Here is a 14,823-nt window from a genome sequence, read left to right on the forward strand (position 1 = left end):
GTAGTGTTTTCTTTCTGAGTTTGCAAAAAGAGAGCTCTGGTGCCTGTCTCTATTGCTCATAGCTTTGCCAAATACAACAGATTCAAATTGGCATGATTCTTGATATTTTCCACTGCTGTCCAGGGGGTTCTGAATAGCAACAGTGAAAATGACCAGCATATGTTAATTTTATCCTTCTGCAAGGCTCAGGTTCCTTTCTCTGCTGGCATTTAGGACCCCTTGCACAGCATGAAAATATCAGGAACCAACTCAGGCACTGAGGCTACTCAGGGAGAGGAGGACTCAAAGGAAGCTGTCGAGAGGTACAGTAGTGGAGCTCCACAAATAGTTACAAGGCTGAATGGAAGAGGAAAGAGCCTTCATGTTTATTAGGCACCTACTAGCCAGAAGCCACATATGCAAGATGGAGGCCAGAGTAAAGTCAAGAAGAGCATTCTGGTAGGAATCCCAACACTCTTCTCAGCAGCCAAGGATAGTGGGGGAGTTGGGTTTCTAATAACAAGTGGGTTACTCTGGAATTTCATTGGTGGTTCCCTCCTTTTCTATCTGCCTTTGACTAGTGTCTGACGTTTCAAGCCCTGGTCTACTCAACTTTTTTTTTTTTTTTTTTTTTAAAGTGATCTTTCTGATCTTGGTGCTGAAGGAGGAAGAGTTTTTTTTTATCTCTTCATCAAATCTGAGGTCTAAGATCTGAACTCCAACTCATTAGAGAGCTGAGATCTGGAACATGTAAGTCTCTTGCCTACTCCCAAAAATTAAGTAGACAAGCAAAGCAGAGAGACAGCATGATATGCATGTCCTTGAACCAGAAACGAGAGTGGCAGGTCTAATTTTAGGCCTAGGGCCAATTTAGAGAGTGGCTTTAATACAAAAACGTTGTTCTTAATAATGATATGTACTTAATATATTATTTTGATAAGTAAATACATATGTTTTTGTTTAAGTATCCTTCCAAAATTTGCAAGCTAGCAAAAGTAAATATGTTTAAGCAGAGCCTCCTTCCTCGTAGCCCATCTTCTCTTCACTGTGGTGTGAGGTCAGAAATCGGAATTTATTATATCTCAGTATTTCAGGCTCACCAGACCAATGGCAGAGTGACAGAATTATGATTGCACAGTATGTTCAAGCACAAGGAAAAGGCAGGCTGTAAGTTATTAAAAAAACAAACAAACACCAAATATATTCACAAATAATTATGGCACAGGCAAGATACCAGACAAAGTAAATTGCTTCCTATATTTAAGATCTCTTTTTATCAGGTTTGTCTCAGCATAGGAGTCAGTTTTAAACAAAGTGGTGTCTTCTTGACTCAGTTACTGGGGAGACAGAACTCAGACTACTTTCTATGAATTCTACTTCACATCAGACAAATAGTGACTCTATGCTGCATTTAACAACTTATATTGGCCTTACATCAACAGAGCCTTGTAATAGATGACAATTGCCTATGCTCTCATATTGAGCCATTCATTGCCACTGAGCAGCAGTAATAACTTGACGGCTAAGTTTGAATTCCTAGAATTAGATTGCTAAAGTACTGGAAGTTTTTAACTCCATTTCATTTATCATTACACAAAACCATTTAATTTGTGCTTAATAAAGTAATATTTCTCATGTAGTAGAAATTTTGGTTTAAAAATGTAATTCCAAAATGTACAGTTTTTGCCCTCTCTGTCTCTCAGCCCCTTTAGAAATAACAATATTTTAAATTTTATGAAGAGATAATGCTTAATTAAGGGCCATTAGAAGAAGGTTTTATAAAGAAGACAGTCAAAGAACCTTAAGTCAAGAAGCCTATTATAAAAAGAATAAGATAAAGGGTATATGCATGGGAATGCATTTGTGGAACCTAGTGATTGTATTTTAACATATGACTTGAGGTAGGAAGTAGAAGCTGAAAAAGAAGATAATGTTCTGAAGCTGCATGTTGCAATCTGCAGTGTTTAACTCTTTCCCCAAAGTTTGCAGACTTTCCACTGTGGCTTTGGGTAACTGATAATCCATCAGTCAGAATATTAGATATTGGCTCATACATTTTTGTAACAGACGTTTTCAGGAACTGCTCTAAACAGGAAATGCTCAACATTTTTTTAAATGACTGAAGTAGCTGTTGAGCAGTTAAGGAACATTTCAGGAAAACTGCAGTGTTGCTGCTTCAGCTTGACAAACTGCAGTCACCTCAAAACTCAACGGCATTGCTTTCTCTGGTTGCTTCTTTGGTGCTGAGCACGGTATGCCTCACTTGCCGGTGCATTTAACAGTAGCTAGCGTACCAAGTGAAAGAAGCACTTGGGGTATGCCTCCACTGCAACTGGAGGTGTGGTTGCATCGTGGCTAGGCATACCTATGGTAGCTTGAATCTAGCTAGCTCACTAAAATGGCAGTGAAGATGCAGCAGCACAGACTTCAGTGCAGGATGGCAACCCGATACGTATCTATGGGGACTGGGCAGACTTGGAAAGCCCATGCTGAAGTCCACATCTGCATTGCTATTTTAGTGGGCTAGCTAAACTAAAGCAAGCATGGGTATGCCTACACAAACTGCAAATCACACCTCTAATTGCAGTGTAGACCAGGGATCTCAAACTCAAATTACCAGGAGGGCGGCATGAAGACTAATACGTTGGCCCGAGGGCCACATCACGGACACTGTCCCCCACCCGCTGCCCCTGCCCCGCCCCCAATCCACCCTTTCCATGAGGCCCCGCCCCTGCCCACCCCTATTCCAACCCCTTCCCCAAAGTCCCCACCCCAACTCCGCCCCCTCCGTGCCCCTATTCCAACCCCTTCCCCAAATCACCGCCCCTGCCCCGCCTCCTCCCCTGAGCACTTGGCTCCCTGCTCCTCCCCCCTCCCTCCTGGAAACTGCTAAGTGCCACTAAACAGCTATTTGGTGGCGGGAAGCGCCTGGAGGTTGGTAGAGGAGTGGGGACAAGGTGCATTGGTGGGGGGGCGGCAGGGGAGAGGAGCTTGGTGGCCGCAGGAAATAGCTCCACGGGCCACATGCTGCCCGCGTGTTTGAGACCCTTGGTGTAGACATACCCTAAACATGTGCGTGAGGCCAAGAAATTACCAAAATTCAAAAGAAATTGGACATTTATAAGGATAACAAGAATATTCAGAGTTATAGAAGTTAATGTGAACAACATTTTGTTAGAGATTTTAAACCTAATGTTTCAGGTTAAACCAAACTCTAACTATTTGAGATTAACAGAGTGAGACAATGTGGGAGGTAGATGATCTCCCATTTGTCTTCAGTGGGGTTCTTACAACTTCCCCTGGTATTGCCAACCATCAACTCAGAGGATATTGGACAAGATGGACTTTTGGGCCTGGCAGTTCCTATGTGCAAACTAATATTACCTCCTCTGTGCTACCTAGGTATTTTAGGCAAGAGATAGCACAATATCCAACTACCACATGTAAATTAAGACTACAGATATGAACATAAAATGCTATATTTCAATAATGTTAATGGTTCAAACTCCAATGTAGTATTCTCACTGGAGAATTCTGAAGTTTCCTCTATGAACTTCTATGAACATCTAATAGGGGGTATGTGTGTGCATATATTGTATGCATACAAAAAGGGCAGACCAGAAAGGATAATGCCTTAAATTTTACTCTGTTTTCCAACTGCTTTCAAAAGCTTCATATTTGATCACATAGTGAGGGATTTTATAGCTTGACATGCTGAGCATTTATACTTATGGTTCAAATGTGCTGCATAACCAATAGCGATCCTTGAGAAATAAAAAACTGATGATACATGTGTCTGGGCTAAAAAGACTAATATTACCATACTTAGGATCTATATTAAGCGCAAATGTGACAGATACCATCTTAGCTGACATGAGAGGATTTGAACCCAGGACCTCAAAAACTAACAGCATGAGTCTGAGTGAAAGAGACAAGGCTTGGTAACTGGACACCTGTAATAACTCACATCCTCCATGGATCAGCACAGAGGGGCTTGTAAAATAAACAAATGCATGCACATGTGCATACATGCACACACAGAGTGTAGGGTTGCCAACCCTTCAGGATTGTCCTCAAATCTCCAGGAATTAAAGATTATGTCACATGATAAAACCTCCAGGAATACGGCCAACCAAAATTGGCAACCCTAAATTATACAAGCTCCAGATATTTGAACAGGGATTGAAGACATAAGAATTCCATTATCTTGTCATACAGTTACAATTCGCTTAACTCACTGAAAACTCAACTTTGCTCCCATTTGTTTTTGGCGTATATATATTTTTAAAGTCTGTTCTGCTGATATGCTGTTTCATCTCCCAAATCAACAGACGCTAAGGCGGTTTTATAATCAAACGTATAGCTGATATATGATGGATAAATAAATTACTTTATTCTGTAGCACTCCTTGAGTTGTATGGGCTAAATTATAACTCCTCCCTGAACACAAAGTTTCCCTGTTCAGGTTAGCTGTGCTTCCTGGAGCTAATGATCACTATTATCACAGTGAAACCAGAAGACATGCTAAGGGAGAGTATAAGCATCCTTACTTCCTAGCCCCTCACTTCTGAAGCAAGAGCATCACAGAAAATGCCTAACTAAAAACTATATTACTGCCATCATTTGTTGCAAGGACCATTTGATTAGAATCAATTGTCATGTTGGCTATATTTCAACAACAATAATAATTTTAAAAAATTCAATGTGTTCTTGCCAGTTCCCACCCTCTCAAGAAGACAGGGAACACAAATCAGCTATGAAGACTTTTTTATCTGCTTTCTAAACGTACTAAATTCAGGGTTTGTTACGCAAGTCCATTATCATGTATATTAACTGGCAGCAACTTCTATAGTCACTATCTTAGCTCAGAGTTAGCCAGAGTCCCCTGTTTCAATATGTTTACTGACCTGACTCATAAATATTCAGTAAGTGATTTAACAAAAATCACTTGCTGATTTACAAACCACCACTGACCAACTCTGACGCAAACAAAGTTTAGCATGTAACAAGTAAGGTATTTGCAGCAAGACCCTGGGAAGGTAAAGGACTAAAGTAAATAGCGTAACTCCTAGGACCAAGTTTACCCAGAAGAAAAACAGGATCCAAGGTCAGCAAACAAAACTGTCAAGAAGACAGACCGAGCCCACAGAAGGTCTTACAGGTATCGCATATGCTCCCCGATGTCTGTGCATTCACCACGGAGTCATTACACAAAATATGGAGGCTCACAGAGCCAGGAAGCTATGGTGCAGTTATCTCCTCGGCAAAGGATGGCAGAGGCAACCCTTGCTTACCCCACTGCTGTGCGAGCTCCGCGGAGCAGCCCCGACCGTCTCTCCTCGCGCCGCCAGCAGATCAAGGCTCCCGCACTGACTTACACGAGTGTCCCCGTCCCGAGCCCAGAGGCAGCTGCCTCCGCCACCCTGCCGGTGCTGAAAGGGGAACCTGAGCCCCCGGGGGCAGCTAAAGGGAGAGCCCCAGGCTGCAGCAGACCGAGCGCTGCCCCCCGCCCTCCCGGAGATGCTCACCCCCCGAGCGGGGACAGGGACAGGAGCCCCCCCGGACAGCCCCCGCAACCAAGGAGCCTCCTGCGGAGGGAGGGGTGGGGGAGGCAGCGCCGGTGCCGCTTCCTTATTCACTTGGCGCCGGGCGGGGCAGGAACTGCCGTGCGAAGCGGGAACTCCCCGAGCCGGGGCCCCGGCGGCAGGTACCCGGGCGGGGCCCCCCGCGCGGACCCCAGGCACTCACCGCCTCCCGGGGAGCTGAGCACAGCGGGGCCAGCGTCCCGGCCAGACGGCGCAGAGCTGCGGCAGCTCCCGGTCCGAGAGCTAGCGAGTGCCCAGCCCAGCCCGGCCGGCCCGCCCCCTCGGCGCTCGGCCCGCCCCCCGCGCTCCGCCCCCGGGGGCACGGCGCCCTCCCTCTGCCCCGGCCCGCTCACCTGCCCTGCCGGCTCCGCCCCGCCGCAGGACGCGTGTGTGGGCTCCTGCTGCACCGCCTCCCGCCCAACCAGGTACGGGAAACCCAGCCCCAGAGCCCGTCCTCCGGCGGCGGAGCGCGGGACAGAGCCACCCTCCTGCTCCGCTCGGTTCTTCACCTCTCTTGTTTTCTCCTCTTCTCACTTCCCTTCGTTCCTTCCCTTGCGCTCCCCCCGTCTTTTCCTTTCTCCCTTCCCTCACGCTACCTTCCCTCTCTCTTACTCTCCTCCCGTCCTTTTCCTGTTCTCACTCTCCTTCCCTCTCTTTTACTTGTCTCCCTTTCCGTCTCTCACTCACCTTCCTTCCCTCATGGTACTTTCCCCCTCTCTTTTACTCTCCTCTCCCTCCCCTTTTACTCTCACTCATGTTGCCTTCCCCTTCTTTTTCTCTTCTCCCTTCCCCTTCATGTTTGAGTTCTTCTGAGACCAGCAAGGAGCTTTCCCTGACCTCTTGTCCCAAGAGTTCAGCTCTAGGTCAGCATTAAAGGCAAAGGTTCCAGCATGGGACCAATCTCACCAAACTCATTCAATCTTAAACTCCAATTAGGATAGTTGCAGCAGCCCTTCTTCTTTGGGAGATGCTTGTCCTTTAGGGAAGCCAGCTTACTCTATCTGAACAAGTTTTTTTTAATGTTCACTCTAGCTATTTAGTAATCTTGGCTCTCTTATGGGGTTTGGCAGAAAGGCCACAGTGATTTTCTTGATGTGGCATTTGTCCACCAGAAAGTGGACAGAAGATACCAAACTCAATTGAGGTGGCTTATGATTTTCAGCCATTGGTGATGGGCATTTGAATTCCATCTGTGTAAAAGTTTTGCTGGGCTAATGCTTGGCATACGTGCCTAATCCTTTGGGAAAGATTGTCTTAAGTGTACAAAAAGTGTTGTTTTTTTAAAGGTGAAAAATAGATTTTTTGATGGCTTTTAAAATGTGAGTTGTATTGTTAAAGGATGGCAAAAATTCAGTAGGCCCCAATCCTGTAAACACTTTCCACATGTTTAACTTTACACATGGGAGCTGGGGAGTAGTTATTGGGACTACTCATGTACATGATGTTAAGCATGTGTATCAAATGTTTGCAGGATCAGGGAGTTACATTAATTCAGGGCAGGAGCTGTGTCTTCCTGCATGTTTATACAGTGCCCTCATTGGGAGGCCTGACCTTGATTGATGCCTCTGAGTGGAGTTCCCCAATTTCCCTCCCGTTGTCTATTTTTAAAATATAGGCTATGAGGATGGTAAATCAATCAATCTAGAGTTTGTCTTCCCTTGTTGAAAAGCAGCATTTCCAGTTATAAAATTAGACCTTTATTTATAATTATAAAAAAGGACCATTAAACATATATGCCCAGAACCATTAATAACAGATAAATAAAACACACATTTACTCTTGGTGTGGAAGAGAGAAACTTTCCTAACAACCTCTTTAGCACTTAGCTGCTTTTTCATTAGTAAAGTGGACTTCCTTGTCAGATCTTCACCTAAATTACTTTATCTTTCTCCAGTTAAACTTCATTGAATTCAATAGTAGTAAACCCAATGTATTTTCACCTCTCTAGGGCTGTACAGGAGCTATGGGACGTACATATCTTTAATTTTCTTTATTTACAGCTGTCTTTGGGCTAGATTCTGGGAACTGAGGGTGATCAAAATCATGCAGATTAGGTTCTGTCCAAGCAGAAAGTCAAACCCAATGTACACTGGCTCCAGTCAACCTCCTCCTGAATTTCTGATATTTTATCCCAGTCACCCATCCACCTTCCCAGTCTGTAGCTACCAAAAGTACAAAGGGTACAACTTGCAAGTTTCTAAAATGTCTAAAGGCCTCTGAATCTACTCCAGAGACCACCTGTATCATAATTCCATTTTGAAATGAAGAGCTTGATCAAAAGTAAATCTCAATTTACAGTTTAAAAGAAAAAATATGAAAGATTATCTGAGCACTAGGGGAGATGTAATATAGTTACAGCTATGCTCAGAACAAAAGGAATGAAAAAACCCCTTTTCGATCATAAATGAAATCTACTTAAACTGCACATATCTTCATACAGTTACATGTTCTTATATCTTGTGATGAGATTTTAAAGTATAATCAAAGAGTTTGTGTTTATGATACAGGAACTTCACACTTAGGAACTTCACCTAGACCACAGACCATAATTTTTAATTCTATTTTAAAATCTATTATGTCTCACTGGAACCTCAATAAAAAGTAACTTGTAGTGCTCACTGCTATCACATAGAATTCCAGAGCAATTTATAAGATGGAACTTTCTATATGATAGCAATGTATGGATATACTTTTCTGTAAAACAAAACTAAAATTACAAGGATTAAATGAAAGGTGAAAGTGAAAACAAATTCATGAGCCATGATTCAAGTCTGTCCAAATGATAGTTTCCTGATTTCAGTACTTCCAATGAGCGTCATCAACATGGGTAGCATTTTATAATGGATGTCAGATCATTTCTTATTAATTTGGTATTTAAAGCAATACAAAATGCACAGGGAGAATCCATTTTGTTTTATGGTTGCACTACATAGTTGCACTTCATTGTTAGCTCTGTTAGGTATCTATTAATTTAAAATAAGCCTTTCTAAAACAAATAGCTTCTTAATCTTTGGACTGTAAGATTTTCACAAGGCTTATAAGGACTTGAAAATCTCTATTTTTAATTTTTATGAATATAAATCCTGAAGACTTTACTCAGAGCTCTCTAAAGTCAATGGGGAGTTTGCCTACTGACTGAGGGCAGGACCGAGTAAGGCTTTAAGATTTGGCTCATGGAGAGTACAATGTAGAATCTTTCCTACTTAATAAAGCAAATTCTTGGCCTTAGCAATTTGAGGTTCCTTCCAATCCAATCAACAATGATTCTAAAACTCTAGTTTTGTTTTATTATGTTTTCAGTTGCCTTTTCCTAGTGACTTTGGTTTGTTTCTCTAGATTCACCTTAAAATTAAACAATGGATTTTGATGATTACTTTCTTACATTTATTATTATATATTGTTTGTATTACTATAGCACATAGGAGCCCTACTCATGGATCAGGACTCCATTGTACTAGGTGCTGTACAAACACAGAATAAAAATATGGTCCCTACTCCAAGGAGCTTACAATCTTTAGTATAAGAGAAGAGATAACAGATGGATACAGGCAAACTTATGGAGGACTACAAGGAAACAATGAGACAGTATTGGTCAGCATGATAGGCAGTGGTCTCAGTATACCAACAACCTACCTGTTGTCAAGTTGTTGTTTTTTTTGTAGGCATCATAACAAAGGACAGTCTATGGATTTGAAGGTGTAAATGAGGTTGCTTTGTGGATGTTTACGTGGAGCACGTCCCAAGCATGTAGGGCAGCAAGCACAAAGGTGCTTGTTTGAAAATTAACAAACAGGCAATAGACGCTGGCAATCATGGGCCAACTGAAGGTTTTTGTTGACAGTTTGATAGTTAAATGACTGATGATAGTGTGGGGATTGACTGTGAAGGTTTTGAAAGTGAAGACAAGCAGCTTATGTTTGATGTGATAGAGGAGGAGGAGTCAGTGGAGGGGTTCAAAGAGTGGGGTGACATGGTCAAAGTGACTGAGTAGGAAAGGTTTCAGAGTAACAGCCGTGTTAGTCTGTATTCGCAAAAAGAAAAGGAGTACTTATGGCACCTTAGAGACTAACCAATTTATTTGAGCATGAGCTTTCATGAGCTACAGCTCACTTCATCGGATGTAGTCATCTTTGCAACAGCATTCTGAATGGATGTGAGTAGGGCAAGACTGCACTTGCCAAAGCCAGCAAGAAGGATTTTGAAGTAATTGAGATGCAAGATGATAAGAGTGTGGATGAGAGTTTTAGCTGGATGGATGGATGGGAAATGCTATATCTTAGAGATGTGAGGCAGAAAGAACCAGCAAGATTTAGACATAGCCTGGATGTGAGGACGTAGAGAGAGGAGTGAGTGAAAGAGTATGCCCAGGTTACGGGGCTGAGTGACAGGCAGCATGGTGATGTTGTCTACAGTGACAGAGAAAGGAGGTAACAGGGAGAGCTTGGAGGACAGATCAAAAACTATTATTTCAGCCCTGTTGCTCTTGGGCTGATGGCTATGTGTCTGCAAGGTGATACGGAGAGACTTTACTTTGGACAGGAGATAGGTCTGGAGGAGAGGTTGACCTATGAGTCAACACAGCATAGAGATAGTTGTTGAATTTGTGGTTGTGAATGAGATTACCCACAAGTAAAGTATAGAGGGAGACGGAAAGGGGACCAAGAACAGGGTCCTGTGGAACCCCCACCAAAAATTGAAGGGCAAAGGAGGACAATCCTCCAAAGTACATGCTTTAGGAGTGATTAAAGAGGTGGGAGAACCAGGAGAGGACAGAGTGATAGTGTCTCATCTGGGTAGATTCCAAAGCAACTTAGCGTTACTAACATATTTATGTTTGTACAGTCACTTTGCTGACCACAAATGGTCATTAAACAATAGTGTGAAAACCAGCAATTGTTGAACAGCATACAGCATACTTGGCTGCTGACCTGAAAGCTGTATTGGTCAGAGAGGTAAAATGTAATCCTACAAGCTGGAATTTGGTCAAGACACTGGGGCTAATAGCTCTACTCTTGTGAAGTACCAGGGGATTTTTTTTAATCACCTTAAGTGGTGACAATTGTGGTTTTACATTGCATCTGTCAGACTGCACTATAGGTAGCACAATGCCACCCCCCGCCCCCCACACCATGCTGAGGTATTGATTTAATACTGAAAGTACTTGGGTTTTCTTTAGAGATCTCACAACCCAAACACTCACCTTGCCTGAGGCTGCTTAGCATGTGAAATCTGACAGGGTCACCATAGAAGGTGGTATGGCTACAAGCTATTTTACAAGTAGATGGAAAGAAATGTGAAATTAAATTTTCTACAGTGAAGTGACAGCAAAAGATTTACAACTGAGAATGAGAATAAAAATGAGCTTCCTGAAAACACCAAACCACTATTAATACCCAGCACTTTTCCAAGGTTGTGTGATTAACTCCTGTGAGTTGGACTAATGCTATATCTTTTTCATAGGGCCTAAAGGACTCCAAATTAAGGAAAGGTGTTTTACTGATGCACACATGATTATGTAGGGACAAGCATCAATTCACAACAGTTACAGTTGTACTTTTATTCGCTGAGCCCCATGATGCAGCTGGAGGGTGAGCTTCTGTTGATCTCTGTTTCCCAAGTCTAAGCAACAAATGCCTAGTCTCACTTCCCCTTTGCTCACAGAGGCAGGGGAAGGGAGTGACAGAGGGAGGAGCCTGCTACAATCTTGTCTAAAAATTATGGGGATTTCCATTAATGAGAACAGCAAAAGTAGGGAGGCTGAATACTTCCTGAACTAATCTCTGTTGTTTTCTATCCTCTCTATTTATTTCTGAAGTATTCAGAAAATTGATTATAGTTTTAACTAACTGGCTTTAGAATGTTGGAGTCTTCTCCAGGAACCTTCACTTACCGCACACAGACTTTTCCTTCAGTTTCTCATACCTGTTTGCGGGTTAGCACAGAGAGTTAGATGCGTAGTGGGCAGGATTCATCCCTTTAATAAAGTCTGCCTGCCACATCCATTTGAGAGATTGAGTGAAGCTGAATTCTGCTTCAGGGGATCCTTCCACAACAATATGAAATTTTTAAAAAATATGTTAATTTTGATACTGACTTGTGAAGTTGTTTTTCTTTGTATTAGTCAGCATGTCTTTGATCATGATCTGTACTTGACTCAGTTGTTTCTACCTTTTTAGGCCTTGCTTCTGCAATGTGTAGACTGCTGTGCCTGTACAGATGGCTACTGATCTCAGCAGGGATCTCCACAGGTAGAGGCATTCCATTCATGTGCTACATGTTGCAGGATCAGAGACATAATCTTCATGTTTTAGCGTATGTTTGCATCACATTTTTCAATTGCATAGAGTTCAGTAGATACTAGGAATTAAAAAACAAAAACAAAACACCGTGGCTTTAATTTTCCTTGACTGTTGAGGTATATAGGTCAAGAGTTAAGTAAGAGATTCTCAGTTTCAGATGCAAGCATATAAATTCCTCCATATTTTATATAAGCAAATTTTTTATTTTAAAAATGTACATTTCTAGTCCTCAGAATTGTGAGGGGGGGAAAAAAGCTTGAAAACAAGACCCACGTGGATCCTAAAGGCTCAAAATCCAGGATGACAATAAAAAGAACCTAAAATGTTGGGTTGTTTAAAAGCTCCTTATTTTGTTAGGTTCTCATGAGTGCTGAATGTTGGGGCTGGCAATACTGCTACCTGTGTTTAATCCATGTTCATTAAAAAGAGTTGTTAAAGCTTAACCCCCCCCACCCCCCGACTTCCTGGTACCATTAAAACTCCACAGTGCACATACCCTTCTACTAGGTCTCACTCTGCCTTCTGTCAAATTGTTAGTGTCTGTGTTGACCAGCATTGCTGTGACACTTCCCCTTATTACAATGCTAGTTTGCAAAGAGAGTATGAAGTAGTGAAGGTTATAGCACAACAAGGAAGGGTGTGTGTCAGTGCAGTTCTGCAATTGACCACAGTCCTATTCCTAGTTGATTTTACATTACTATGACTGCTGCAGGAGGAGCTATGGTGTGCAGGAATGGAGCAATCTTCTTTTGCTTTGTTTGTCTTGCAGTAATTCTCTTTGATCTTAATTCTGCTAAAAGGAGCTGAAAATTGAATTCCTATTTATCTACAGAACAAGGACAGCATATACAGTGGCAGTTCACACTTCTGGATATGAAACAGAAGTGTGCCCCTGTCCTAGCTAGAGGTAAGGACTGATTCTCTACTTGTCATTGCTGCTGAGACTATCAGCACTAATTATGATAGTGTTGACAGTTATGATTTAGATGCATATTCACTGGGAACTTGACTGAGACCACCAAAGAACTTAATAAAGGCCACAAAACAACTTTCTGCTTATTATTCACCTGAGAGGCATGATAGGTGCTATTGCCTGTACTAGTCACCTGAGCCATTCAATTCCCACTTGCCATGTATACCTTTTATTTACTGACTAAGTATGATCTGCCACACATCAAGGGTGCCTGCTGCTGATTGATGGTGTCTGATTAAATAATAAGGCTGTTCAAATAGTGAGAGGGGAAAAAAACCCCAACATACCAAACCTATCTAATTCACAAGTTATTTTCATGGATAAGAGTTGTATTCAGTTCACTGTGATTCATGGTACCATAGCTGTTGTTCATTAATATTCAGACTACTATTAGGTGTTCGTGAACATTTTGAGGAATCTCTTAATTTTAGCACAAATTATTTAGCTGAATATCCATCCCAGAAGGGCATTAGTCATTATTTAGTTTTTCTCCCATTTAAAATGTTTTAGCCATTCACTCAGAATGTGGAAACAATATAAGGAACCAGTCACACGCCCCAGTTGGAATAAGGGATTGTTTAAGTTAACAGTTCACAGCTGTGTAACCTTAACAAATAGTTCTGGCCCTCTGTAATGCCCAGCTCGCCTTATGCATCACATGCTTCCAGTTGCCACTTCTATGTCCTGTTTGTTTTCTAGCTACAACTTTGGGCTCTAGGCCTGACTTAAAAGGCTTCTGGGATTAGATGCAACTGAATCTTTTTCATATCATATTTGTGATTAATAATATTGATCTTATGTTCTCTGTGCTGTCTCATTCAGCCCATTCCCCAGACAGGAACACAGTGGTAGTCTAGCCACTTAGTAAATACTCACTAGTTTATGACAGCGGTAGGCTGAGTCATGAAAAGTTTATTAGGGTTTTTTTTTTCCCACTGGCAGTAAATTTACTGGTATTAAAAGCTTAGTATCAGTAAAACAAGGTAACACATGCAAAGTACACTTCAATCAGCCTATTAGTCAGCAAGAACACTAGCTTTGAAACTCCATTCTGTGTAAGTTTGCACAGTAAGAAGGGTGGGGCAGAAAGCTGAAACAGCCTGCAGTGGTCATGTTTGAGTTTGCTGAACTGAACCCAGCAAGTTCAGCTTAGCAGATGGATTTATGCCTTCAAAATGTCTGGAGCCATGACACAAATATTATATCATGCTACACTAAGGCAAAGAGGGTAAACTGCTTCTCTTCCCCAAAGATTGCTCTGATCAGGGATCTGAGCAGTGGAGAAGAGATAGTAGTTCAGGGCTGAGATCTCTAAACTTTGTCATGAACAGCAGAAGCTTGAACTTGCATTGCCTTTGCTTTCCCAGTGCTACTTGTAATTAGGTGAAGCACAGGATTTGGACCATCCTTTAGAACACATTATAATAACTAAGATAATTATAATAACTGAGAAAATTCAGACTTGCTTTGAGAAAGTAGATAAAAGGAAGAAACTCTCTTTCTAAAGACTCAGTTATGGATAGGGATGAAAGGAGGTTAGTAGCAGAAGAACTAAGGAGATCTGCTCACCTCAGAGCAGAGCTACTTTGCCCACTTGCAGATAGATCACTGTAAATACTGTCTATAATGCTCCTAACAGCAGAACATATTTATAGATGGTGTTTCTTATTCCCACTTTATAAATGAGGGTCCTATGGTGTTGGCCACCCTTTACGGCCACCATCCCCAAAAGTAACTAATTTTGCATGTAACATACATCTATGCACAAAAGGGTGTAACTTCACTGTTTTGAGCATGGCATATATTTCTCCACTTTGTGGGATTGGGGCATGACAGGGTCAAACCCTGAATCGTGGACCACCTGTTATAAACACTTTTTGAAAGTCCAACTCCATTAAACAGAATACATATACTTTAGGTAGCATTAAGTCTTTTGCGTCAAGACTTTGAAATACAGAAGCCAATTGCCTTTGTGCATTATTAAACA

At 42.0% G+C, this 14,823-nt stretch overlaps 1 protein-coding gene and 1 long non-coding RNA gene across 8 annotated transcripts in view; one reads left to right on the plus strand and one right to left on the minus strand.

Annotated features, from left to right (window-relative positions):
* Nucleotides 1-5,986, minus strand: part of PRKCD (protein kinase C delta) — a 123,982-nt gene extending 117,996 nt beyond the window's left edge. The window contains exon 1 of one of the 6 annotated variants that reach the window (XM_043550507.1): nt 5,918-5,986. The gene's annotated coding sequence lies outside the window, so the exon portion shown is untranslated. Of the gene's footprint in view, nt 1-5,273; nt 5,867-5,917 lie in introns of those variants that run through there. The other 5 variants (XM_037904610.2, XM_037904611.2, XM_043550509.1 and 2 more) reach the window with 5 other exon arrangements.
* Nucleotides 5,906-12,872, plus strand: LOC122466492. Of its 2 annotated transcripts, none has more exons than XR_006292059.1 (3): nt 5,906-5,989; nt 11,741-11,812; nt 12,633-12,872. It is a non-coding gene; the product is annotated as an uncharacterized LOC122466492 (long non-coding RNA). The 2 variants fall into 2 exon arrangements; XR_006292060.1 differs by having other exon boundaries at nt 12,696-12,872.
* Nucleotides 12,873-14,823: the final 1,951 nt, after the last annotated feature.

Source organism: Chelonia mydas, chromosome 7 (assembly GCF_015237465.2).
Source record: "Chelonia mydas isolate rCheMyd1 chromosome 7, rCheMyd1.pri.v2, whole genome shotgun sequence".
In the NCBI taxonomy this organism is placed as follows: domain Eukaryota; kingdom Metazoa; phylum Chordata; order Testudines; family Cheloniidae; genus Chelonia; species Chelonia mydas.